The following is a 27,469-nucleotide window of genomic DNA, read 5'->3' as shown; positions in this document are numbered from 1 at the left end:
ATCGAACGTTAACATCCTTAGTTAGCTTCTTGTGGTTAATTCAAGATTATCTTAACCTAATTATATATTAAGATAATGTCATCGTGAAATGAAAATAATTATTGATTGGAAACATTTTATTTATATAACCTTTAAAAGTAAGAAGAAAAGAAATAAAAAGTATTTATAATCACCTTGAACAAAGCATTATTTCTGTGGAACGATTGACTATAGTAATGTTGTTGTGTATTGTAAATTTTATAACAAGTCGTAGGTTTTAGTTCGAAAGTGAACTCCTCAGTTGTAGTATTCAGATGACAGAAGATGGCAATATTCGATATAAATATAAGCGCTGGAAAATTTCAAGGATAGTTGTATTCAACTGATACTCCTTCATTTGGCAATATATATATATATATATATATATATATATATATATATATATATATATATATATATATATATATATATATATATTAACACTTCAGACATAAACAGTTAAATTCTAGGCACATGTTATGTCAGATTTGGTAAGTTGGAAGCGGCACCATAAATGGAAGTAAACACATTGGTGTTGAAACATTCACTAAGGTTCCACTAAGATTACACTTCACCTTTCCTTCAATAATTGTAATTTACACACTTCAGGCCTATCTATTATGAGGGTAGCAGTATCAGTTGCGTTGACGACACAAAATTTACACCATGCTCCAAATAACAAACATAACTTACTAACGAGGGGTCAGTTTACAAATCAGGACTACTGAAGCGCTGGTCGAATCATAATAGAAGCGATTCCCTTACATTTTATTTTTATTTATTAATTTATTTACCTTTATATCACAGCACTAGGGAAAATTCTAATTACACTCACTTTACATAAGTAGGTGTTCAAGTCAGACCAGTATATCTAACGAACTTGTGCTAGATAGTCCCATCTCAACAATTGCAATTATATTATCTTACCCTCGACATAATGACAAGCGTCACAACAAGACGAGCATTACAGATTAATTAATTCGTTACAACTGCTAACACTGAGCAGGTGACTAAGGAAGTGGTACAGAATTATCGTATTCAAATAGACAACCTTCATTAAAGACAAGTGCACAGGAATATTAGAATCTAAAGAATTGGCCGAGCGAAGTAGACAATTAACACACTAAATGACTGCATACAATAGGCATATGCCGACAACTTGAGAATTAACCCTGAAATCATACGAACTAAAATCCTTCTGATTATAGCTATATACCTGTATATATATATATATATATATATAGGGTGAATGTGCCAGTACTCAGCCTCCTAACTCAAATTTTAAGTTCGAATGTCATTTTTGATTTTAATTTTGAACAGAATGAGACTTCTTCATGATATATGTATTCATTATTTAGTCTAGTTTACAATGAAAGGAGTGTTTTTAATGTTATTATTAGGATTTTAACAATATTTATAAATTTCCTAAAAATGCCGAAAAATACCAGTACTCAGCCACTACATTCTAGAACTCAGCCATTAACGAACCTAAAGTCAGCCAACAAAATTTGAAACTAATGATAAAAACAGATGTAATATCATGGAGCGTTTTTTATTTTGCTACATGACACTACAAATATAACAGATTACATTATAATTGTCTAATAAAAAAACACATAATTTATTTCTCGGAAAAACAGGAACAAAATTGTATTGAGCGGACCCTTCGTAAAAATATAAGCAACCATGAAGCTAAAACATTTCAAATAGAACTAAAGTTGTTAGATCATAGCTAAATTTCATGACCAGTATATCGCAATATCATTTGATTACTCCAGTTAAAAGTTAGAAAACGCCAAAAGAAAAAAAAACTCACAAAAATATGAAATAAAATCGAATCATGTCTTCATAAAAATTCTACGAAGTTAGGAATATTTCTCATAGAACTAGAGTAGAAATATGTCACAGCCATCAGTTTATCACCATGTTTGAACACCTTTATTAAGTTAGAAAACGCAAATAAAGTATTTACTTCTTACAAATAATAATAATAATAATAATAATAATAATAAAATTGTAGTAGTTGTCTTTTCACAAAAATTCCAGGAAGTTGGAATTTTCTTTTTTGCTCTTTTTCTTTCCTTTTCTTTCTTTCTTTTCTTTTTTTGTTTGGCTTTAATTGCTTTCTTCCGTTCTAAGATCTTGGCTATCATTATATTTCTCCATTCATCTCACGATATGGCACTTGATAATTTATTTTGCTTCGTTGCCTCTTTGAAGTCTTCCAATTGGTTCTGGCCAAAATAAATTATTTTCAAAATTTGGTGAGACTTGTCTACTGTTATTTGAACTTTTTTCGGGAGCTTTATCTATGACTGTGTATGACTTCTCAATATTATCGTTGAAGTAATGTACCATCTTTCAAAACACCGTACCATCTTCCATTACATTATGGACCAATATTTCAGTACGATCTGCTTGACAAGGAAATAGAGAAGGGATATGCGAGGAAATCAGTCAGCCGATACACTTCAATCTTTTTCCAAACGTCTTTTCACTAAGCTATTTTTAATGTATTTAGAGTAGTCTACAGTATTTGCATTGAAAGGACACAAGCCACATTTCCTGAAACCATTTCTAATTGAATGGGAGAGAAAAGAACGGTTTACTACTGTTGACAAAAGTGAAGAGAAATGAGATTTTGCTACAGACTTATGTTTTTGGGTTGGCTTTGCCAGTCATGAACTGTCTTCTTCCATTCTATCTTGAGGGGTTTGAAGGCACTAACATCTGCTGGCTGAAGAATGTGTATTGTATTAGGTGGTAAGGCATGTAGAATTATTCAGTTTTCGATGCAAAACACATTAAATTCCATAGTTGGATGTGTGCGATACCCTTCAGCAAATAAAATTATTGGTCCTTTAACGTTATTTCTTCCAGCCATTTGTTTATACCATTTACAATATACTCATAAAAAGTATCAATCCTCATCCAGGCCTGTTTCTGATTTTGCCTAAAACCAGACCTTTGGCATACTTTCTATGATGTCAGGCGATGGTTTAACATACGGGAAAATAACCATTGGAAATACAGTTTCGCCGTTTGCCAGAGAAAACTAGAAGAACAGTGATTGTTTGTCAATTGCACGTCGGACTTCATAAACATTTTTCAAACCTTTCGATAGGATAACTTCACCTGTTTCGAGACAAAGGCTAAAACTAGTTTCATCACCATTAAAGATTCGGGTGGGATCTTGCAGAATATCGGATGCGTTAATGCTTTGGAGGTACCTCGAGTTCTTTAAACCACTTCCGAATAAATTCTTCGGTGACTGTTGCTCTTGCCTTCGGGAACTCTGCAAACTAATTCTGGGTTTCCTCGTAAGAACAATTTATACCATTTCTCTCCTAGATAGCTCTCTTTGAAAAGTTTCTTTCTATTGTCACTTTTACAATATTGTATACTCTATTAAATATATCCATTTTATTTTGCCCAAATCCAACTTTGGCTATTTTAGTGTGTTGCGAGAAACATTGAATGTTCTGCTAGCTTCACGTATAGTCATTCCATTTTCTACAGCCCTCAGTGCATTGTAGAGAGACTCTTCTAAGTACTGGTGAATTGACCACCGTTTTAATTTCTTAACTTCCATTTTTATTCCTTTTTCATTCATTTATATTTACTTCCATGAAATGAGTAAGTGGGAACCTGGCTTTTTACAAATTTGGATATTGATATTTAAAATTGCAGTAAAATTAACAACAGGGCTGACTTTTGGCTTTCGAGGCACCAGTACTCGGCCTTTGCATTTTTACCGGGGCTGACTACTGGAAAAACAAAGATTTGTGAGTCATGCTGTATGTTATTAACAGAAGGGAAGTGAATACTTGGTCTGGGCATGTGATGGACGAAATTGCACACATATGCTATAATTCCAGTACTCAGCCCCGGGGGCTGACTATTAGAAAATCACTCATTTTTCAATTCCAGTACTCGGCCCCCCCTATACAAACGAAATGCTCAAAATCTACCAAAAAATTTTTTCTGTTTTCATTTCCTTAATATATACAAATTAAGAAATAAAAAGAATATTTATTATTTTTACATTAGATAACAAATACACACTTGTAACAAAAAGTCTCGTCTGTTATTTTTTACGTAGTAGATTCACGCATTACAACATAGTGTCTTCTTTGTCCACCTATTGCTGCGACACTAGGTGACATTTCGGTGTGACATGTGATCGGCTGTGTAGAGGATGAATGTCTAAAAGCTAAGCTTCATATTGATAAGGGTCAAAACGTAACGTTTTCTTATTTTTGTTTCGAAAATGCGTAAATGGCTGACTACTGGTGAGGGGCTGACTAGTGGCACATTCACCCTATATATATATATATATATATATATATATATATATATATATATATATATATATATTCATTCATCAAACCAACCTTATCTAGATCTAGGACCTAGCTATATGCCAATCTTTGTTAGATGTGGGCTTAGATAGACAACAGCGACAAGACTAAAATAATATATTATGCTAATTAAGTTTACTATACTTGAGAATACAATTATGTAATATAACAACAACATATGATATAGGTTAGCGTAAGCAATATATAAGATAGTAAGTGTCATACATCAACGTTAATTTGTTATACTGACAAGACGCAGGACACGACGAAAAATAACACAGAAGTATTAGTATGCAACTCTACTACAAAACAACTATCATACGTCGACTGATTGTATTGTCACTTAGGCTAGTTTTAGACGGAAGCATTTATTGTGGCATTTCTCGTAGCAGATGTGCTGCCAAAAATCTCATATAATATTCTACGGCATCAAAAGTACATAGTCCTCTTACACGGTAGTATTTTGATAAGCATATTGTCGTGACGTAGCAAATAAATCACTGGAGAAGAGCGCAATTATGACTCCAAAGCTAAAGCGTGAGCTAGCTAAAGCTATAGTGGTTGTAACAACAGTTCTCGCCGGTTATATTAAGAAACGAAAACCAAAAAGAAGTGTGTGGGCAAAGAGCATCTTTACTCCCGCTTATTTTTCTTTACTGCAATTCAATTTCCCACGTAAAACAAAGAGCATGGATATTTGGCACAAAATCTTTCGCTTCGTTTTAACACACCACGGCGTTGTAATCAGACCAGAAATGCTGTGGAAAATGCTACGAAATAGAGCAGGTTCTATTGACAAGAAATGCCATAGGACAGGCCTGCCCATGAATTGGCTCCCGGAGCCGAAGCGTGAGCGACAACGAGCGGAGATAAGAACAGGTGAGCACAGGTGTTGGTAGCTCCGCCCCTTCCACTGCATCCGATAAGTGTTGCCAACCACACATGATGGTAAAAAACCTACGGCCAAGCCTGGTCACAAATTCGCACGATGTTGAAGCATTGAGCAGACGCAAGCGTGAAATGTGCAGGTGTGCTCTCCCCCTCCCCATTTCGAAAGCAGTGACGCGAAAACACTGCAGGAAATAAAATTGGTACGTTTTTTGATCGAGGAAGACGCATGATAGAGGTTACAGTTAGCGTTGAAGTAACTAACAAATGAAAAAGAAAGAAAGAAAGAAAGAAAGAAACTAACATTAAACATGTCAGCTTACAGACGTAAAAACGACTGCAAAAATCGGAAACGAATTGTTTCAGGCCTTTTTTAGCTTGCTTACACAATTCGTGACATTGTATTACATTAGCACTCGGTCTGTAACTTGTCACTCGCTTCACGTTTGCTAAGTTGTGAACGCCTTTCGTTGCTAGATTGATAGCAGAACGACGGGAGGTTGAAAATAATAATAATAATAATAATAATAATAATAATAATAATAATAATAATAATAATAATAATAATAATAATAATAATAATAGTAATAATAATGCGTATTATTATTATTATTATTATTATTATTATTATTATTATTATTATTATTATTATTATTATTAGTAGTAGTAGTAGTAGTAGTAGTAGTAGTATTCGGACCAAAGACGGATGAAAATGGGGATTGGAGGAAATTCATAACGAGGAATTGCATAGTTTATACCGCTCACTTAACATTGTTAGGGTCATTAAGTGTAGAAGGCTCAGGTGGCCATTCCGTGTAGCCAGAATGGAAGAAATTAGAAACGCTTTCATAATTTTAACTGAAAACCCAATTGGAAGAAGACCACTAGGAAGACCTAGACGTAGATGGGAAGACAATATTAAGATGGATCTTGCAGAAATAAGAGTACAGAGTAGAAACTGGATCCAGTTGGCTAAGGACAGAAGTTAGTGGAAATATGTTGTAAACGCCGCATTGAACCTTCGGGTTCCATAGGCCATAGAGTTAGTTAGATATTATTATCTAAAAGAAATGTTCAAATGTTGTTAAGAGACAATTACACAGAAGAACTGAGTTCCGACCAAACACTAATTTGCCGGAAGGAAATTCCAGTGCAGTCCAGCCCACTTTAAGCGTTACCCGTGCAATCGACGTTTCATGTTCAAGACATTGGGAATAATTGTTCGTATCATTCAGTTGGAACGTTCCCTTCCAAGTTTACGCTGTTACAGTAGGCCTACAACATCGTGACTTTCAAAACCAGTCAGTAACTATCGAAGAAAGACAAGCATGTAGCTTCAGTCGTTGATATGATTTAACATTCTTTTTCACTTTTAACAAGCTACCGGCAAGCAACCAGCCAGGGACAATATATTTTTCCTTATTAAAAAGACACTCCTTGTTAAAAAAAAAAAAAAAAAAAGAACTAATGGTACCCACTAATGTTCACTCTTAAAAATGGAAAATCTCTTTGGCTCTCTTAATATTTTGTTTGATTCTTTGCGATCAAAGTAACATTAAAAGTGGAAAAAATGAAATGAAATCTTTGGGTTTTACGTCCCACGGTTATACCGGTTAGGCTAAAGGAGACGGTGATGACGAGTAATGAATGAAATGATAGAATGAAGAAAGTGGGAGGAAATGGGAGAACCCCGAGAAAACCCACGCACACGGTGTTTGTCCACCGCAAAGTTCACTTGGCGGGGGCTGGGATCGAACCCGGGACCCCAAGCACCAGATGTGAACGTTCTACCACTGAGCCACCGCGGCCCCACTTTAAAATTGGAGTAAGAAATACTATTCTTCCTATTGATAGTGTAATAGTGGCTTCTAATCTCCACAACCAACCCCTTGCTAAGCCTATTCGTACACACATACATGCATAAGCTAATTTTCTGGAGATAATACTTAGATAATTACAAACAAGTGCTACAGTATTTTTATTTCGTATCAACAGATTATCTCTTTTCCTAAAAAGGGAAACAACATACCCACACTCGGATTAAGAACTTGATAATATATATATATATATATATTGAAAACTGGTTTTCCATTGGGCAAACTGGCAAATTTTTATAAATGTAAGCGATGGTTTGGTTCCACCACATCCTTCTTTAACAAAAGGAAAGAAAAAAGAAGAAAAGGAACGTACATAGTTTATCATTTGATTGCTGTTACCAGTTTGTGTTGTCTATAGTTAACGGTTACCACATTGTAAAAAACACTATACACTAAATGGCAATCAGTTATTATACATACTTTTTTTTTTTTATTTGGTAAGCTAGTGATTACCGCCAAGGTTGACAACACTTCCGCTCCTCTAAGGACAAAACCCGAAGATTCACGAAGCACGAACAACGGTATTTGCTCGTAGAATGCTCGTGAGCGTTCACGAGGAGAGTTTCCACTATCTGCTCGCCGTGGCCAGGGCTGCCATAGGATATTCCATGCCATGGGAAATGCTATAGCATTTGCTACTTTAAACGGTAGGATATCGATGAAATTATTTTTGCTACGAGAAATGCTACGATAAATGCTTTCATCTAAAACTAGCCTTAGATAGGACGTAGACACGACGAGATTCGGTGATCCTATATGTTTAAATAAAAGGATATTAAAAAGAGAAGTGTCACACGTCGACCTACTAACTATCATGTTGACAAGACGTAGATCACAACATAAATTATCATTAATTCGCATGAGATAAAACTGTATTTTATATAAGTATCATACGTCAACCTATTAGTTATCCTTGGACAAGACCTAATACACGACAAACACTATTATGCAACGCTAATATTATACTCCTTGTACTAAACCTTTGTTGAAAACACTGAAAAAATGAATAAATATACATATATTGACATTGGAGCGAGATAGAGAGAAGAGAGAGAGAGAGAACGAGCGAGCTATCGTTACATTTGTGTGGAGATGAGAGGCTTTACAGATAGCACATGGATAAAACATCAGACTGGCCCTGTATTAAACACTCATATTTGCGGATTTGATTACTGCTTTACGTTGGATCGGCCTGTATTTCACAACGTTTGATGCAAATTTATGTTCACTAGAACTGGATCATAATAGCAGCTGAGTACAAGGTGACCAGAATTTTCACTTGCGAAAACGGGACGCATACGAATCGGCTACGGGGGGGGATACCTGACTTCCAGATTGCATTTTGGGACTCAGCAGTGTTCTCAATTTACAAAATACGCAAGTAAGAGTAATAACACACCGTTTCTAACTTTACGTGTACCACACAACAAATAATGGTTCCCGATTGCAAGTTCTACCCAACACTTCTTTTAACTAGTTGAACACTCAGAATTCTCACTCAATTCCCACTTGAACCACGAACACTCAATTTCCATTTGAAAATTCAGAAGTTCACGGCTGAACCTTGGCAACGAGTGTTGTTACGCAAGAGAGAATTTGCATTGACGATTTATATTTTGAATAATAATTACGGGACACCTAGGTCATTTTTACTTAAAAACGGGACATTTAGGCGTCCCGTTCGAGAATCAGAAAAAGCGGGACAACGGTTGGAAAAAAGGGACTGTTCCGGCTAAAACGGGACGTCTGGTCACCTTGGCTGAGTATTCCTTCACTGCGCCACGTTTACTTTGTTCTATCTGCATACAAAGGAAGGGAAACCCAGGAAACAGTCCAACACTCGGAATAAATTCCACAATACTGGCTACCTTATCATATCCCGGTTATCCATGCATCCAACTACTCTCCATAACGATACTCTTATTTCTGTCATAGTTCTATTGTTCGTCAGAGATTAAAAATATCAATCTGGTTTCTTGTTAGAGGAAATTAAATTAAAAATTCCTGGGTAAAACTACATTGTAGTCTTCCTCTCGTAACGGTGTGTCTCTTCTTCTTTCTCTTCTCTCCGCGCGCTTTTTCTTTCTTCCGGAACAAACAACCAAATTCAACTGCGCTTATTTGTTACAATATGTATATCGATTACACTAAATATTAATATATGTCCAGTTAAATGTTTACGATTTATTTTTAATATCGGTTAATATAATTAATTGTTATTAACAAGGAATTCTTATAAAAGAACATAAACGATTAATATAATCAAATTCTAGAATGTTCTAGAAATTTCTCTACCGGAAATACATTGTTTCTTGTATTCCTTCCACATTTACATCTACACAGACTCTTGCAAATAGAATATACAGCCTTTACATTAGAGAAAAAAAGAAGAAAATTATTTTGCTATAACGAAACGCAAAAAGAGTGATTATACAAAATCTCATAAACTAGTAAACTTAGAGATAAGATTGTAAAATATGCAAAAGGAATTATAAAAAGGGAAACAACTAAAGACTCAAATTTTTTATTGAGAAGAGCTAAACAATCTTGAGGAGCAATCAGACTCGTCTCAATCTGCCAATGGGATTACGCGAGAAATGATTTTCAACTTGGGATACACATCTTTGCTGTATTGATCATGAACAAGAAATTCTTTGAATACATCGTACTACAAATCATATACATACTTAATATTTATATATTGTATCATTACTTAATAATATACAGACAGACACATTTTTTAGTAAAATATATATAAAAATAGTACAAAAAGTATAATTGGAATCGTATCCAAGCATGGTCAATTTTGCTATTGATATAAGTGGTACTTCAAAGTCTCAAAATTCAGGTCATTCTTGTCGTGGTAAAAAAAAAGAAAAAAGAAAAGAAAAGAAAGAAAGAAAAAAGTAAGGCAGTCGAATTAAGTATTGATCGTGGAAATATTTAGACAAATACATGTTCAAAAAATAATAAGCCAATTGAATTAGGTATTAATCATGCAGATAATTAGTAAAGAATATTTATTTTTCTTATTCTAATTGTTCTTTGTCATTAATTTACTAAAAATCTTTTCTGATTCGACTTATGCTAAAGTCGCCAATTGGGAAAAATTGATGATGATGGCACGATGAGGCATCTTTAATCTCTTTCTGAAACCTAATTTCTTAAAACAAATAAATTAGAAAAAAAGCAGGAAATAGAAAGAGCCGAAAATTTAATATTAAGTCGAGTTCTCAAATTCATTAATCTCCTCAAATTATTGCCAATTCCCGGAAAATAAAATATTAAAAATACCTTAATGTGGAAATCAGGCGACCTCGGATATATTTTACCACATTTTTTTTTTTTAATGCTGTAAAGATAATTTTAAACGGTAGCAGTTCATCACTATATTAAAAAATAATATATCTATCAGTACCCTTTTTTCTTTTAAAAAATGTAATAAGAAAAACACCGTTAAGTTTTCACTTTGTGCATGCAATTCCTAAATGGTAGCTAAGAAATTGAAAAAAAAAAAACATATTCTATTGTAACAGTAAAAGAAAACAATATATGCGTGGAAGCTTGAGAACCATAGCTGAAGGAAGAAGACAAGACAGAATGAAACACAAAATTAAATGTATTACACAGTGTGAATGTTCTCCTTTGTTAACGCTTCTTAATGTTCTTCGAATTTACCGTTACTTCACTACTTTCCTTTCCTCCTCTTTTCCATAAAGTAATTCAAATGTTTCCCATGCTGTTTCAGTGTTAAGTGTGAAGGAAGGAGTACACATTACAAAGCATTTTTTGTACGAGTGAATAAATAAATAAGACGATAATGTTATTGTGTACTCAATTGTTCACTTATACATACATACATATATATATATATATATATATATATATATATATATATATATATATATATATATATATATATATATATATATGACTGAAGCTGCTGTTTGTACGTACACCTCTGCAAGTTAACGTCAAACAATATATATTTAGTTAAATGATGCCAGTAGTATCAACTGTAGTAATCATCAACATGCAAGTGCATTTTCAACGATCATGCCTGTCCTCATTGAAACAATATTTACACTATTGACACATTCATTCTTAATCCATTTCGTTACCCATTAACCCTAAGAATTTACGTGTTATTAATTCTTCACAGTGGCGTACGCAAAGGGACTTCGGCGCCTCTCTCTATCTCTCTCTCTATATATATATATGGGGTGTTTCAAAACAACACCGACAACGTTTGTTAGGTAATTACTGACACCAAGATAAGACAAAAAAGTACAAAAAGTATACACCAACCTGGGTGCACAAGTGCTTCCTTTCGGAGTTATAGGCTGCCGAAAACATGAAAAAATGAACTTTAAAGGTCCATAGCTCCAAAATTATGGGACCTACCGTAGTCGGGTCAATACTTCAATTAGGAACTAATATATGCGCTATCCAAAAATACATGCTTAAGAATCTAAGATACCAACACAACAATTTTACAGAGGGAGTTTTGCTGCGAGCATATAAGTAGAAAATACTCGCCAACTACCTGTATAAATATTGTTGCGGAAGTACCGCATGATTCTGAAACATAGATATTTGGATAGAGCATATACTAGTTCCTAAGTGAAGTCTTGACACGACTACGGTAAGTCCTATAGTTTTGGAGCTAAGGACTTTTAAAGTTCATTATTTATTCATGTTTTCGGCAGCCTGCAACTCCGAACATTTGTGCACCCAGGTTGGTCTATACTTTTTTATCTTATTTTGGTGTCAGGAATCACCTCCCATGATACTCAATTAGTAGGAATCTGTTCTCTGTCACTCATTTTTTTGTGAGTGTAGACTTACCATTTAATTAGGTCTTATGTTTGAGCAAGAACCAAGTGCATAGCGTAACTATAAATTACTGTAAAATTTTCAAGTATAGGAAACCTAGATATGTATATCAACTGATGAATCTTGTTGAACTGCACAAAATGACATGCTTGAAGGCTAATTCTCATGCGTAGTTTACGAGGAAAAATAGGCAATAACTAATTTCTTTGGTTAACATGAAAATTAATGCTATACGAAAACCAATGCCAATTTGGTGAGATTGTATATTAAAATATACCCTCATTAAGGTTTTCATTGTGGCACTACGAAGACGACAGTACAGAGTATGGCTAATGAGGTATACCACCAAAAATTATGAATAATTCTTAAATTATATTTTTTTCTTTTAACTATATACCTAGTTAACTGTTTACTACCTAGGCATATTTAACTAATCTAACGAAAGATAACACATATAGCTATTAATCAGTAGGTCACATTGACATTAAACAATCACATGTTCTTGAGCGTAAAGAAGACACTATTCACAATCGTTAGTGGCATATAACATAAAACTGACATTAGGTCCTTATATTTTGATTCCCGAGGTTTTTTTAAATCTCACTCCGTAAAATGATTCAGCACCAAACCAAAATAACCAATTTGAAAAAAAAAAACTTAATTGAATAAGCAAAAAGTACAATATACAATATAGAATATTAGACAAAGGTGCCTCGCAAATTTAAGTAGAGGGAGTGACATCAAATCTTGGATACGGTAAACCTATTTATTGTTGTATAATATCCATCATGGTGCCCACCTTAAAATCAACCATCTTGGATTCAGGTCCAGAAGTATTCAATACTCATCTGATATTTTTTTTCTGTGGTGGACAAACACATGTTCGTGGATTTTCGTGGGGTTCTCCCGTTTCCTCCCACTTTATTCATTCCACCATTGGATTCATTTCTCATCATCCCCATCTCCTTTAGCCTAGTTGTCATAATCGTGAGATGTAAAACTGAAATATTTCACTTAATATTTCTTTTTTGGAGGAGAAAGGTGCTTTTCATCACAGACATAGGTCTAACGCTATTTCTAACTTATAATATTAATTATTTAATGCTTCTTACCTTCACAATATTTGTTCATTAACTTAGAATTGTCTTTCCAAACTTAGAAGGTACATATCTTTGCCTCATATTGTATATATATTGTAAATCCATTCAAAACTTGATGTTACGTGGAGCTCAATTTATAATTGTTCAATTGAGCTAATTTTTCTTATGGTTATTTTGGCCTGACATAAAACTATTTTAGAGCGTGACAAAAAGCAACTCGTAGGTCGAAAAGTAAGGACCATCCTAATATATATACAGTATACATAACTTTTAAATTATTATGTATATATTGCCAATTGAATATAAAGTTATATATATATTTGAATTGTCACTATGTCAGGTTATTACATATTTGAAATTTACAAGTAAAACAAAGAAAATGCAAATTAAGGACGCTACAGTATCACAAACATCGCAAAACGATTATATTTTGGAAAGTTCTACAACAGTAATTATGCAAGTGAGACGGACGGCACATTTAAAGTACCTGAATGTCAAATATTACGGTCACCATATAACGTATTTCGAATTAATAGCAACAAAGTAATAAGGAATTGAAAAATTTTACTGTTTTAGAGAACTTTACTTCGGAAAAGCATTTAGATAAATATCGTTTTCAATTACGTAGTTGGTTTTCAATAGACATAAAGATCATGATGCCATTTACACCAATTTGATATCTCGATCTATGCAGGGGATATGTAATATATATATATATATATATATATATATATATATATATATATATATATATATATATATATATATATATATATATATATATATATATATATATAATTTGATATATTGGTTAGAGTAGCGTATTTGTAGGAACTTTTTAAAGGCAATTCTTGATTTGCTTAGCTTCTATAACATATATCAACATCTCTTTGTATCTGAAGTTACAAGTTCTAGAAATTACATAGTTTTAAGTAGTGTTGCAAATTTTAACAATATTTAACATATTTTCAGAACGATTTGAGACATAAAATTGCTCTAAACGGACAGCATTATGATTTTCACACCTATTGAAAAACATCTATGGAATTGGATGAGATATTTATTTAAGCTGTTTTTCGAAATAAGGGCAATTGAAAAAAAAAATCAGATTTTCAGTCGTTTGTAATTTTGTTTCTTTTCATTCGAAAACCATCGTATCAATTTCTTATAATATCAAACACTATAAAGTTACACACTGAAGTACTTTGAATGTGCATTATCCTGCCCGTCTCACTTGCGTTATTACCAGTGGTGGACTTACAAATACGCCTCGGCCTAGGGGCGCACCGTTCTTTGGAGTGCATATTGAACGAAAGCTCAATAAGCAAAAGGAAAAAAGTTATAAAAGATAAATAATAATAACAATAAACATGATTAAAGACAGGGGCCGCGGTGACTCAGTGGTAGAGCGTTCACCTCTGGTGCTTGGATCCCGGCTTCGATCCCAGCCCCCGCCAAGTGAACTTTGTGATGGACAAACACCGTATGCATGGGTTTTCTCGGGGTTCTCCCGCTTCCTCCCACTTTTTTCATTCCACCCTTTCATTCATTACTCATCATCACCGTCTCCTTTAGCCTAACCTGAATAAACGTGGGACGTAAACCTCAAAGATTTCATTTTTTTAATGATTAAAGACAGAATAAACGCCCTTCAAGTAATAATTTTCTTAACGAGTCTATTGGCTTGAATCATTGGTGGTTGAAACTGAGTGAAATTTTAACGTTGTACGTGCAGCAGACAATTGCGTAGAGATGGGCGCCTAACGCTGTTGTGCTGGTGCGCAAGACGACTCTGTGCAGCGCGCGTAACAACACCCTATCACTATACCAAAATTTATACAAAAATGTTGAAATAAAGATATGAATTAAATAAAGTTTCTTTCTTTTTTAAAAAAAAGAAATCTAATGTGTTAAAATTTTGTATATTAGGATGAGGTGGAGCAAACACTTTCGGCTTAGGGGACGGCAAATCATGAAATGTGGGTCTGGTTATTAGTGTTATAGAGGCCATCAAAATTTAGATGTTTGTAATGCTGTAGCGTCCTTATTTGGCAACACTGAATAACAAATATGATATTGCAAATTTTGTTAAATACAGTATATAGATTTGAAATGTGTAATAACCTGACGTAATGCAATTTTTTTTTTAAAAAAAGAAAAACTTTTTATGTTGCATTGACACACTGTTAACTTGGTGGTATCACAGAATATGTCAAATAATGTCTTCCTACTGATATTTACATGGTACATTTCAGTGCTTTTTTGTTTATCAGTTTAAAAACTACCACAAAAGCGTATCAAAATAAATGTTCCATCCTATTAAATATTAAAATTTAATATTAAATAATGTAATTAGGACTTCAAATTATATATTATTTTTGAAAAATCGAAAATTTGCTGGATGCCCTGGTCTGGAAACAATTCTTTGATTTACTTTTAATAGTTAATTTAACGTTTTTTTTGTTTTTTTTTTAATGTGATATCAGTTGAAAGGATATGCCTATTATAGGCCTACGTTTTATTTGGCCACTCAATATATGTCCTGCAAATAAACAGAAAAAAAAAGGAGAAAAGTGACCCTCGAAATCTCGCCTGACAACCACTTCCTATTCCTGTTGATTAGCCTTGAATAGCTTTAAAATCTACTTTCATCTTCACTCTCACATTTTTTTTTATCACTCCTCTTGCATTGTCATTTATATATATATATATATAAGTTTTATTTTCCCGTAACTCCACTTGTCATGGAGAACTGGCTACACTCAAAACGTAGTCCAGTCCAGAACAATCTTTGCTCTCATCTGTGTCACGTAAACTGAACGCAAAAAGTATGATGACAGGGTGGTAGCTGACAGTTGGGGCTTTATTATCTGCCACACTTCCGTATTATCTTCTCCCGTTGCAAGGAACTACTATATTCTTTAATAAAATATAGATGTATTACTATTATTTTATTGCAGAAAAACACAGAGAAAGGTTACATGATGCTGTTTATTTTTTCGCCGTCCGTTGTGCGTGACATAAATACTTAACACAGCCTGAGGCACAAACATCTATGAAATGAGATGCGTTACGATTTTTTTTTTTAAATTCCTCTTTCTTTCTTCCAACATCAACACCTAGGAAAGATTTAATACCTGCACAGAATGGAAAAGTAGGTACAAGGAATGGAACTAAACCGTATAAATTAAACATGATGACACACCATCTCCTTTATTATTATTATTATTATTATTATTATTATTATTATTATTATTATTATTATTATTATTATTATTATTATTATTATTATTATTATTATTATTTGTTTCGCCTGAGCTTTCGACCCACTGTACACTCACTGTAGGTTAAAATCATGCTTAATTAAATGGGAATGCACCCAGTTGAGTTCAAAATATTTCGTTTTCAAAGTATGTACAGTATTTTCTAGAAGTATGTATGTATCTTACTCTTTACAACTTGTGAATTTTACGTGTATATACGTCTGAATGATGGTCTAACATAGGATAGGAAAAATGACAAAGATTTTTCAATATACTATATTTTCCGTTCGCTTCTGTGAAGTTCCTGCTTCTTGCATTCAAGGTGATGGTGAATCGAGTGCCTTGAGATCAATGATTGAGAGAAAAGCATGTGATGATAATAAAAAAGAAAAATACGGAAGAGAATGATTTCAGAGCAAGCCATCTTGTCAACCAAAAGACTGAAAAATGGAAAGCTTTTTGAGGGTAAAGGTGTGCTTACAGGAAAAGGAATCGATACTTCAGGTACATTATGGAAAAGCCGTGTTCGCAGTTTGTTTTTGTGAACAGTAATGATTTCAAGGGGGTGAATTGAGGGTAAATTCAAAATTATCCCCGAGCTACGACTGCCCAGAGGATATATCCAATCGTGCTCAACGTGGATTACCAATGCTTTTGAAGTACTACTTTCAACTTCTGAGTAATTATATTTTAAGTCCCTTCTTCTCTCGCACACACCGCAAAATACTCTGTTAGGATGAACAAAAATCGAGTTTTGATTTGTTAGCAATAGGTCTACAATGCATTGAGAAAGAACCCTAGCATCAAAGTTGATTAAATATTTTTTTATTTGTGAGATAGGAGTTTCTAAATATTAAATTATACAATCTCAAATTAAAACACGAAGTTTACCCGAGTCACAAACACGCGTACAAGAGTAAACATGTGTTGTGTTGCTATAGTTAATCTGTAAAACTTATTGTGCATTAATTCTGGAACTATAGGTATTCTTATTCAGTTCGTAGTGTTAATTGAATATAAAATGAACTAAGACATTGGCTAGTGCCTGTCATTTGTAGAATTTTTGACGTGATCTACAAGAAAACTTCCACATAGTACCGCGTTAGCTTGTTGTTCGTGTGAAAAGGTTAGGTCTATGTATTAAAGGTATAATATAAAATATGCAGGTACCACAAAGGACTACTTTGTTAAATAAAGAAATTTCTCTACAGGAATTACAAACTGTAAAATGATAAAAATGAGAAGAATAACTCAACAATGCATAAGTTTTATGAAGAAATAGGCTTAGTCGTTGTTCAGCCGAAGCAAAGGGGAGGGGGCGAGGGGGAACAGGAATGAATGGTAACACTACAACTTCAAATAAAGGGACAAAAATTAAGATCTTAATGCCAGACTTAATACGCATTTTTAAAACATTTTGAGTGCTTTGTCAAGTTGCCATTATAATCAACACAAAAGTCTTTAAAAGCTACTGTTTAGACCTAGCTAATTTATTCATGGAGTTGTGTGGCTGGTATAAGATAAAGTGAATCTGTACACAAGCTTTCCATACATGGCGCTGACATAATCGAATCACTGCCACTTCCAATAGGACAATTGTTTGAAAATATCTTGGAGGCTAGTTACAAGGAATGTTAGAACATTCGTATTTTCCTTTCCAGAAGGACCACTAGAGTGAATACAGGTGCACTGATATACTACATATGATGTTGATACCCTCCGATTCGAGGGGGGCACGGTGGCTCAGTGGTAGAGCGTTCACCTACGGTGCTTGGGCTCCCTGGTTCGATCCCAGCTCGCGCCGTGTGGACTTTGTGGTGGACAAACACCGTGCTCGTGGGTTTTCTCGGGGTTCTCCCGTTTCCTCCCACTTTCTTCATTCCATCATTTCATTCATTTCTCATAATCACCGTCTCCTTTAGCCTAACCGGCATAACCGTGGGACGTAAAACTTAAAGATTTCATTTCATTTCCTCCGATTCGATCATTTCCGTCCACAGGAAAGAACGTAGGAAAACCAAGAAATCTTTTTCACAGCAGGTGATTGATATGCTCGACATTCCAAAATTCCTAAAGGATATACAGAGTGGCCCGAAAGTAGGTATACAAACAAGCATTTATCAAGTATGACATTTTAATTTATTAAAATAATGAATTTGTTTGCTTTGGTTGTTCCGAGCTTAAGGTATAAGTGAAAATAAATGAAGAACAGAAAAGGAAAAAAACTAAGTCAATACCTGTATGGATAACAATAAGTAAATGATATAAAATGTCATGACCGAGCAGTACGGGACTATATACCAGGTTATCATAAAATAAGTATAGCTGCTCAGAGAACTCTGGAGACATAACCACTCGACAGAATGCAACCAAACTTGGTAGGAGTACATTTAGGAACATGCAGAAGCGATTGGTGTAGAAAACAAAATTAGTTCCGATTTTCGCCACCAGAGATAATTATGGCGCTGTACAACGCCATGTAAATGCAGCGTAGAAGAAAAATGACACTAGTGATGCTAAATAATAAGAAAGGCTGTAATTATCTCTTCAGGTGCTTACTCACGTCTGCGTATGTTTCAGTGACACGGGTTTGAGCGCCACTATGTGCCAGAAGTGAATTGATGGTAATCCGATGTTTGCTTCTTTTCTCTTCCCACGCTCTTTGCCTTGTGTTCAAGGGGTCCCGGGTTCGATTTCCGGTGAAGACACACGTGAGTCGGATCCCATATTAACCTGTAGGTCCCGTCCTTAGAACGTTATCATCTTATACGGTACTAGTCACTACGCATTCTTCTTGTTCAGGGACCTTCACGTCAAAGACTTGCCTTTGGGCCGAACCCCACAGCATCATCATCGTCAAAACACATCACTACACCACGGAGTTATTAATAGGAGTATAAATCAATGCCACGCGTCGCACGGGGGGGGAGGGCATAATTACGGCTTTTCTTTCATTGAATATCAATAATATCATTTGTCTTCCATACCACACTCACCGTACATACTTAACACTGAACAGAAACACAATAGCCTCTGGAGGCGAAATTTGACACTAATCTTTTCCTGGAATTTTGGAGGGAGCTTGCATTTTATGAGCACAGGAAAGACTAACAATTAACTTCAGTTGTGTAAGATATCCAAGAATTTTAAAGGGACGCTTGACTTCAAAAGCCCGCTCCCTCCGTAAATCCGCCACTGACCATGGGGTATTAATAGCATTGGTAATCAATTTCACGAGACCCACAAGAGAGGTAATTACAACCTTTTTTTTTTTATCATTTAGCATCACTAGTGTCATTTTTCTTCCACGCTGCACTTACTTGGTGTTGTACAGCGCCACAATTACCTCTGGTGGCGAAAATTGGAACTAATTTTATTTTCCACATCAATCGCTTCTGCGTGTTCTCAAATGTACTCCTACCAGGTTTGGTTGTATTCTGTCAAGTGGTTACGTCTCCAGAGTTCTCTGAACAGCGATATTTATTTTATGATAACCCGGTATCTACTTTTGAGGCACTTTGTAGTTATATACCCGCTGATAACATTGATGAGAATTTCATGATGATGACAATGCTTGATCTAATTCATTTAGATTATAAAAGAAAAACTCAATTTGTCATTTGTTATAGTATTGCGTATCCTTAAATAAACCTAGAATTATGTTTCTCTTTCCCATTTCTTTGCTAATATTTACTCATAATGCAACCCTCATGAATGTGTAGGCTGTTTCTTTTTATCTCCTGAGCTGTCGTGCGTAATATATCAATCCTAGCGGCCGATGCACTTATTTTTGCAACAATTATATTGTTGTTCATCTAAATAGTACATGTTGCCGTATGTACCCCGGGGGGAAAATCTGAAATCCTTACTGCTTGTAAGTAATCAACCAATGATAAACCAATATAATTATATGCTGTGTGCAAAGTTAGAAAACTCATGGTATGGCTACAACAGCAGAAGTCGTAATGAATTAAATCAAGCTCTTTTCGACTCTTTTTGTGACCCAGAGCTTCAAGAAATATCACACAACGAGACTCCGATCCCAATGAAAATGTAAGCAATATGATTTGCACTTTGTGTAATTTCGCAAATTCTAACGAAATTTGCCAATCAACCCATCTTAACTTGCCGCTATGTGTTAATAACGATTATTTATATATAGTAACTTTATTTCTTTATCCATTCCATGACTTTTGTTTAAATAAAAAAAATGAATTTCAGAAGAAAACACAAGATAATTGTGTTGTGTTGTTTCCTTAAGCCATGGTGTAAAGTTGGTAAATGTTATTGTTAGATACCATTACCAAAGAAATAGCATGTGATGAAGTCAGTCGAAGTAAATACATAAATGTGCAATTTAATACGTTTATGTGCCTCTATTTTGGAAAACAGTCTTATTTATTACGAGAACTATTGAATATGCATGAGTCAAAGAGGAATTGATCTTGACATTCCTCAGGATGCAAATGATTTGAACGTTTACAGGGTTAAACGGAATAACAACACTTACCATCATCTTTAAAAAGAGAAAAAAAATAACAATTGTTCAGTCATAACCTTCTTAAATTACGGCTATATGGTTAGCGAACGTGTCTTCAACGCGATAAACCCGGAATTCTGGTGAGTGCTCATATGTAGTTTAGATCCCACATTAATCTGTAGGTCCACGTCTCATATAGCCTCGATGCTGAACAGAACTCCAAATCAACCAATCAATTAATCAAAGTTACGATCATGCTACTAGCTTTCCTACCCCTGTGTTCAGTGAGCATCGTCAGAGATTGAAATTTTCTGGGAATGCTGCGGACAAAACTCAACACATTCTCATTTTGATATTGGGTTTTATCCTTCATACCTTTGGTTTTGGATAATTACCTAAAGTTCAGATAAAGTTTCCCACCATACACCACGTGGGAAATGAAAACGCAAGAGAATGATGTACAAGAGACTTTATTTTGCAAAATACATTTTATTCTGCTCTATAGTGAATCTGAATACCCGTATTTCCGGTAAATTGCGAATGCTCTGGCACCATACACCCTGTGTACACTGGCACCATATACCACACCTTGGACTTTAAATCGAAAAACATTTGCACCCTACGTCGCACACTATTTTACCGCGAACGGAAGTGTGCTCCATTGCACAGAACAAGTGGTAATCCGAAAATACGGTACGATGAATGTGGTAACAGTTCAATATCTTCAAAGTTACGGAATTTTTTATGCATGACAATGGCAAAGAGCAGTGTCCGGCTGCACAAACATATGTTTGCGGTTGATTTAATTAGGATATTTTTGTAATACAGCTTGATACTTTCGTTCCAGTTGCTCACAGTACAGATCAGCATTCACAGCACGACTATGAGAAACAAATTCCCAGTGCACTAGACTTTCAAAATTCCACCATACACTAACCATGACTGTATTTAATCAGCCCCTGTTTCACCACTGGTGCTGCATCCTGGTTTGGGTCAACCATTGATTACTCGTGACTGAAGTTCACTAGTAAACTCATTTTCTCGTTTGGCATCACACTTCGTTTAATGAAACGTTAATCGACGGGATTTTTCAACACTGCTTTGCCCACTTTCGTCCTTCGTTGTGCTTGCTCAGGAGAGAGATCGTTGGGGACAGTTCAACATCATCTGTACACCTTGCCAACGGTGGTCAATATCCTTTGTATGGTTAATTTTGAGATACCCGACTCGGCAACAACATACGGGTGCTTGTGCTTGGATTTGCCTATACATCTTGGCGTACAGCCTCCATGTTAAAGGTGGGGGATCTTCCTCTATGGTATTTTTCTGAAAAGTCATAATCATCCTATTTGAATTTCTCGACCCACACTTTAGCTGTGTCGTAACTCACTACAAACTCTCCTTTCGCCGCACAGATGTTTCGTGCTGCTTCATGACCTGTATGTCTCAGTTGAAACTCATACACTAGGGAGTTCACGATTAAGGATTCCTTCCTATTCCATATTTCAGATCAGAAGAGCACCTGCCACGAGACTAAAGACGGCCATTCCTTTGTACGTACATTCGCATATTGGTTGCTACGTTCTGTTAATCTATAATATTTCCAGAGATGCCCTAAGTTCATATTCTGACGTGGTGGGTAATTTATGAGACAGCCTAATAATAATAATAATAATAATAATAATAATAATAATAATAATAATAATAATAATAATAATAATAATAATAATAATAATAATAATAATAATAATAGTGCTGGTTTCGCATTTGAATTTCTGCAGTGGGAGAGAAAAGTGAGTTCCGGAACTACACTCAGAAAATAACATTGTATGTGGAGTACATAAAATCGTATGTTACATTTGTAAATCCTGTAGTTTTTGAACTTAACGTACAGCAAACGTATAACTGAAAACACATGTTTTATAATACTTTCTGTATAAGTGTTCCATCTATACGTACTTTCTGTATGAAACAGTATAGGCGGTCAGGATCTCACATACAAATGGACGTTATATAAGGAAGATTGTTAGATGTCAGATATCCTGCAACGGCATGATGTAACATCTAAGAGCAGTGCCTATGTAGCATACGGGTAACGTATGCTCCGTACTGATTTCTGTAGTAAGCAAGAAGATTCCGTATATTTGTACAATATACCGTTGTCCGGAGAACGGATTTTCTCAGTGTATAATTATCCAATATCACTAGTTTGCGTAAAGATGTGAATACTGATTTTTTTCTTTTAAATCGGGAAGGTATGACCAGTTTTATATAATTAAACACCCTAGTCTAATTAAAAAAGATGATGTTGTTCACTAACATTTCAAATTAGCCAAGGAAGACGGTGGCTTTGTGGTAAAGCACTCATCTCTGATGTGAAAGATTTCAAGTTTGATTCCGCTATTGTAAATTAGTTCATAGGTTTTTACGAGGTCCTCTCGTTTTGTTCCATTCTCTCATTCTACTAATGCTTTTGATTTCATGATTTGAGTGTAGATTATTATATCTATCTCCTTTACCCTAAAGCGCAACACTTTAAAGTGTTTATTTATTTTAGAGTCATGTGATTAATTGCTTGAAGTTGAATATTCTTTTTCACGGTGTATGAGAATGGAGCTACTGTTGACAGTGGGGTGCGAACCATTACTCGGGCCTGTAATACAAGACAAGTATCTCTACCGGGAATCAAACACGAGTTAGCCACTCGACTACGAAGAGGCACTTCAAGTTTATCTAAGTTGTTGAGTTCGCAATAAGGACCCTTCGCTATAGAAGTGAGGTGCCGCTGACTAACCGTGTTTTATGATTTCTGTTTACAAGCTAAAGGAGGCAATGGTTGATGGTTAGTTAAAGTCATAGATACACAGCTTAACTGGATTTCAGGCCACACTCCTGGGTATGCAAACTATGAAGAGCTTTACAAGAAGGCAATGCTTGATAAAAAAAAAAAAAAAAAAAAAAAAAAAAAAAAATTAATGGTAAATTGACGATAAAATGAGAAGCATGGCCTAAGCAGGACTCGAATTCAGGATGGAACATTAATCTTGTCTGTTGCTGCAGACCACTCGGCCAACTTAATTGGCGTGTTTGTTCTTTCGGTACAGAAGTTAAAAAAATCACTTTTTTGTTTTGCATCACTTAATTGCATAGTATTCTTGTTAAGTATATGTGAATAGCGTCTTTTATTTTTATAGACTATCTTAAGGACTAGTAAATACTATGTTTCAACTTTGCACCAAACAATCAAGGAGAATGTAGCACACACTTTTCATTTTACGGAGGAAGCTTAACGGTAATTTGTTGGCAGGTGAACTGTTGTTTTATGAAACATCACTTGCTTCCGCAACGGCAGTTTAGCAACCGTACGGTATACTGTATGTATATCTTTATAAAGAAACTTTTAAAGTCAGAGGTAAAGGTGTACAGAGAGGTTGACCACATGGGGTATCGCTTATGAAGAAAGAAGAAAAACAAGCACCAAAACAACAATGTCAATGTTGTTTACTGACCATCATCAATAACAGAAATCTTGCCCCTGCAAGGGTCTGCTATATATCGTTTATGTAGATAATGAAGACCGAAGTTAGCTGGTTAGGTTAGATTTTCTTTAAATCAAGTAGAGAAGCGACGGCTAATAAAATTCTAGCTCAACGCCGCAGAAACAAATAGCCGACAGTAGACCTTATCCTATCTTATACAAATCAAATCCAATTAGTATGCTATTGTTACATCTCACCATCTTAATATCCAACTTTTATATCTCTTTCTCATATTCTTTCTCGATTTACCAAAAGCTTCCTCGTGGTTGTATGAATAGTGTGTGCATCTTCGGTGCGGAAGACTTGAGTTTGATCTCCGGTGGGAGCTTATATCGTTACAATGCCACATAGGAACACGCCTCACATAGTCGGGGTGACCATACTTAGAGAATATACAATAGTGTGGTGGAATAAATACAGGATAGTCCTTTATTTTTCAACTTCCGAATTTTTTTGAGTCTCACCTCCCTAAAATAGTTCCATACCAGATTAAAGTAACCTATGAAAAAAAATTAGTTGAATTAAATAATGTTAAATGATGCCTCAGGGGGGCATCAAGTACTTAATGCATTTACAGTATACAATATAAGGCAAATTTACCTGTATGTTTGGAATTAGAGGGAGTGACACCATATTTTGGAATAGGTAATGGAGACACAATCGCATCTGTTACTGGATAGTACCATCATGGCGGCCATTTTCGGATTCAGGTCCAAAATTTTTAATAGGAAGGGGGTCATGTGACATCGTATGGGGTAGCTTTTCAGCTCAAACACACATTTGACGTTTTTCCAACTTATCTCCAATCATTTAATAGTTATTACCTTTGTAATATCTGATTATTAACTTACACTTGTCTGTCCAAACTATCGTTATTCATGTCAGTTAGGAAGAAGTCTCTAACTTCGCAAACTGACAATTAAAAAAAGTACCTATCCTTATGTATATTCCAATTTAAATTTTTATATTCCCATCTAACATTTAACAGGAACCAAGATTAGGGGTATCGACTATCACTTAAATGTCATATATTTTTATGAATGAATTTCTTGTTGAAGGGTTAATCTTCCCTTTTTTTTAAATGTAGAAATCCATAAAAGAAAAGGGAGCAATCCGGTTAGAAACGGTACGCCTGGTTACCCTAATAGTCTCGATAGGAAAAGGAAGGCTGAACTTTAATTTAACCAACTGATTTGTTCAAAGGCTTCTTCAAAATAACTCCTACTTCAGATAGACATTTGAAGTCGGGCTCAAGCTCACTATTCTCAATGGGATTTGTGTTCACGAATCGTAGGCTATCTTAGGCTCGCTTAAACCTGATCTCGCGCTTGCTAAGAGTTCAGATTCGGGTTCGCTACTCTTAATGTCGCTCGTACTCTTAGGGTTTTGGCTCGCTATCCATTTACAGACATCACGCTTACACGGCCGAGTGCTCAATTATTGAGCTCAAGTCCAATTGAGCTCGAAAGCCGGCCTCACGAGTTTGGACATTTCTACTCCATAAAGCCTCGGATTTTTTATACGCCTACTTACGTCAGTTTCGCCTCATAATTACCTATATGGTATTCAGCAGCAAACTATGACATCATAGAGCATCCGGTTGGAAATAAATGGTCTATACAAACAGTATGAAAAGAAGTAAAGGTACTCGTTTGTCTCCCTTCCTCTTCATTCGAGATATGCCAATAAGATCCTTGGATGGTGTGGTAGTAGAACACGTTTACTTGACTCCGATAGTTATAGTAGTGATATAGTCAGTGCTATGCTCCAACTGCTTGTACTCATCCAGGTTTCCCCAAGTTTGCATTGATGTCACGGTGTGTGGGGTACCTGGTTCTATTCCTGGTGGGTTTTCTAAGGGTACTCCGGTTTTCTTGCACATTCTCATTCCACCACTTCCTTCCATCATCATTTACTTACCTTAATCATGCGCCTTCCTTAGCCTAAAAGCCATAGTTGTGGGACGCTAAATTTAAAGAAAAGGCATTTCCCAGGTTCACATTGTCACAGAAGTTCACAAAGGTTGGATAACCCGTAGGCTGATTTCGAACAAAGGTAGAAAGAGAAATAAATTTAATCTCCACCACGGATGGAAAATAAGTCGTCCGGTTACTAAGTAGAGTCATTGCTGAATATGCTGAACAGTATACAGTATAATAGATAAAATGTAAGAGGCATTCGAGTTTTACCCTGAACCCCTTGATAGACACCTTATTTCCGGGCATTGCATGAAGAAACAAGATAGTTTGAGAATTTACGTAAGATTCCGTGCAAACTCGTTTCTGTTTCTTTTGCTGAAGACTATTCAACTCTTAAAACGATAAAAGACGTGAGATTTTGCCTTCAAGTCATGTCGCAAAGCGCACGTGATTTTTTTCCCTCGTTAGTGAATTACCGTTCAATGAATTCTAATATTAGCTTCAGCATTGTGTCCAACATTTTGGGAATTTCCTAGATAAAGACGTTTTGGACCTAACAATAAACGCAGTTATTAGACTATAAGAGTGGTGCACGTCCCTGGGGAGTATTGAATACGACGGAGCTGGAACATGAACAGACAAAAACGATGTAAAATGGTTGGAGGATTTTAACATGTAGATGCGCAGAATAGAAAAAAATGTTTAGTAGAACGGAAAACCAATGAGGAAGTTAAGAGAAGAAAATAACAGTATTAGATATAACTAGCAGAATACCCGTTCTTCGCACGTGAAGAATACGTTTTATTGTGGACATAAAGAGGTGAATTTGGATTTAAACGACATTGGAAGTATCACTGTTTGTCTCAATGACCCCGAAAATTATGGATTCGGTACTTATATCGGTCATTTTCGATCATTTTAAAATATATTCTCCTCTCCCTCCCCTAAATGAAATGGTAAAAACCATCCTGAACCTCGTCTATGTTGAAAATTTGGTCATCCTTATAGCATTAAATTTGGTATATATATCCTTCCCCTCTCTTACGTTGTAGCTGCTGTCAAAGTGAAATGACAAAATCATCCTATTCCCGAACCTCATCCATGTTAAAGATTTGATCAAGATCCGTCGGTCGGTTCAAGAAGTATGAAGTCAAAAACAGGGGCGTCATTTAGGGAGGGCAAGAGCGG

At 35.2% G+C, this 27,469-nt stretch overlaps 1 protein-coding gene across 1 annotated transcript in view; it reads left to right on the top strand.

The window, feature by feature from the left end:
• Nucleotides 1–27,469, top strand: part of LOC145686151 (sodium- and chloride-dependent GABA transporter 2-like) — a 193,897-nt gene that overhangs the window by 82,606 nt on the left and 83,822 nt on the right. The window lies entirely within an intron of this gene.

This window comes from Thermobia domestica, chromosome 5 (assembly GCF_964235325.1).
Source record: "Thermobia domestica chromosome 5, izTheDome1.hap1.1, whole genome shotgun sequence".
NCBI lineage: Eukaryota > Metazoa > Arthropoda > Insecta > Zygentoma > Lepismatidae > Thermobia > Thermobia domestica.
The sequence above is the reverse complement of the archived record's forward strand: the minus strand, read 5'-3'. Positions and strand labels throughout refer to the sequence as shown.